This window comes from Alligator sinensis, unplaced genomic scaffold (assembly GCF_000455745.1).
Source record: "Alligator sinensis unplaced genomic scaffold, ASM45574v1 scaffold448_1, whole genome shotgun sequence".
Classification (NCBI taxonomy): domain Eukaryota; kingdom Metazoa; phylum Chordata; order Crocodylia; family Alligatoridae; genus Alligator; species Alligator sinensis.
Window position 1 is genome coordinate 2333444 of NW_005841870.1, and position 2784 is coordinate 2336227.

Consider the following 2784-nt stretch of genomic DNA (forward strand, 5'->3'; position numbering starts at 1 on the left):
AGTATACCTCATCCAATGCACCAAATGCCCTGATGGAAGATTTGTAGGAGAGACCAAACAACAACTGCGCACCAGAATGAATGCACACCGGAAATCCATCAAAGACAGAAACACCCAATTACCGGTGGGGCACATTTCTCACAGGAGGGCCACTCTCTCTCCAATCTCTCAGTCCTGATCCTCAAGGGAAATTTACACAACACATCCCAGAGACGAGCCTATGAGCTCCATTTCATCAACCTGCTGGATACTAGAGATCATGGACTAAACACAGACATTGGATTTTTGATACATTATAATCTGCCTGGCAACTGACTCCCCAGCCCAGCCCAGCCCCTGGCTTCTTTACTTTTCATCCCATCCAGGAAGAGCACACACCAACTGCTGCAGCTTCCTGAGCCTGACGAAGGGTTTTTGAAACCAAAAGCTTGCTTAATAACTATTCTCCAGCCATTTGGGTTGGTCTAATAAAAGATATCAAATTCACCCAAGGAACCTTGTCTGCCTATATCCTTAGACCAACACGGCTACAACCTAAACCCCTGCAACAGAGCTAGAGTGTACACACTTGCTCTCTAACACTTGAAATGGGCTCGATAGCTTTAAAAAGAGATGAATACTGTAATGGGTAATGACACAGGCCCTGATATGTAAATAAGTCAAGATAGACACATGGATTCATGAACACAGATCTAAGGGCAGGGTCAAAGCCATAGAGATTGCTTCCATTTATTTAAGCGACAGTTTTCCTTGGAGGCTTTCACAGTCTCAAAATGTAAAATGTTCATCAATTTTATTCTGAGACAGCTTCGTCTTTCAGCCCATACTTTTCATAAGCATAGCTAAGTTTAGTCATGTTAAATTTATGTGTCACGTGTGATATTTTTTAATTTGTGACACCTAGGAGTCCTCACCTGGCACTTTCAATTAACTATTTTCAAAACTTTTTGGCACTAGAGTATAATCCCTAGATGGAAAGCTGGTGAAAATGCACACAAAAATGTTATTTATCAATATGTTCATGTTAATAGCAAACCCACTATTGACTTGAAAAAAGAACACGTTTGAACTCAGGACCTACCAAGTCAAAAATACTTTTTTTTCTATGTATTTCTTCCTCCATCATTTTCTGTCTTAGGTAACAGTAATCACATACACTAGGTTTATGCATTGAATTAGACTAGTGGATTAAGTTTAAAATCCTATGAAGGAAATATACTCTTTAATGTGTTTTATAGAGCAATATGACCTAAGGCAATTGCCTAGTAGTTCTGAGGAATAAATCATCCAGATTTTCAGTGTGGAATCTAAAATAGAATTAGCAGAAGTAGATATATATGCAAAACAATGGCAATCACAGAGGAAGTAAAAGTCCACCTTGATCTGGACTTTTGCCAACTTAAATTGCAACAAGATTTTCATTATAACCTGCAGTTGTCACACACATCTTTGCATATTTTTATCTGTTTGAATAGCATTTTTTCCATACCTGAAGGAGAAATTTTCATTTGGTCTAAAATATTTGAGTAAAATTGTATCAGGTAAGTGCAAAAACAATATTTTTTGAAATGTCATAACAATTTTAACCACACTTTTTTGAATAGGAGGATGCATAAATGTCTGAAGTGTGAAATTTGACATAAACCTAATTGAGAACTAAAGCTATTGACTGTTTCAGAAAGTGAACGGTTTTTAACTTAACAGTGAGTCACTATGATAAGTGCATGCTATTTAGTCATTAGTTTTCGAATGTGGAAAAATCAGGCAGCTATTCTGATAAGGGCATCTGCAGCAAGGGGGAGGAGCAATTCAGAAGCATGAGAGTAAGAATCTTCCTGGCAATGGAGAGGAGGGCAATGCCTCGGTAGTTCCTGCACACTGACTTGTCCCCTTTCTTGAAGATGGTCACAATGTTGGCATTCTTTAAGTCAGGTGGAGCTTCCTCATTAACCCATATTTTGATGAGAAGTTGGTGAAGTTTTTGCGCCAGCTTTGAAGACCTCTGTGGAGATGCCACCTAGTCCTGGCACCTTATTGTTCTTGGTCAGAGTGATGGCACACCAGACTTCCTAGAAGCATGGGGCATCAGCAAGAGATTCTATTACTTAGGGGTGCACTGATAGAGAATTTTGGGGCTGATACCGATAGCTGATTTTTAAGGAGGCATATCGGCTAATACCAATCCAATTTCCAATACAGCTGTGTGCAGCTGTAAGTCTGTTGTGATGGAAGGGGAGGGAAGGGGTGTGTTGGGGTTTGGACAGATCAATAACCCCCACAATGAGGGAAGAGGCTGGGGCAGGGGCAGGGGCAGGCATTACCCAGCCGGGGCGGGAAGGGGCGCAGATCTCGAAAATCCTGAATTCTTGAAAATCCAGCACTATTCTTTTGTTCTAAACATCCCTAAGCATAATTTAAGCATTTTCCTCCACAGCTGTATCAAAGTTGCATAACTGAACTAATTGAAAACAAAATCTGGAAAGGGCTGACTGGTCTGAAGTGCTTCTGAATGTGTTGGGCCCCAGCTCAAGTCTGGGATCGTGCCCGGTATGCAAAAGCCAATAAAGATACCAGGGGTGAAAGTATAAAGATTTATTGCTAGCAATACAAGGTGCAAGCGGAATAATTTCACGTAACAAGCACACAGAGTCTTAATTATGAGCATCTTTTATACAGGAGTATTGGACCTTCATAAGCATTCTTGTTTGCTAATTGGTTATAAGGGAGTGACGCAAGGAGTTCTTTACTGCGCATGTCTCTATACCTGTGTTTTAGCTATGTATC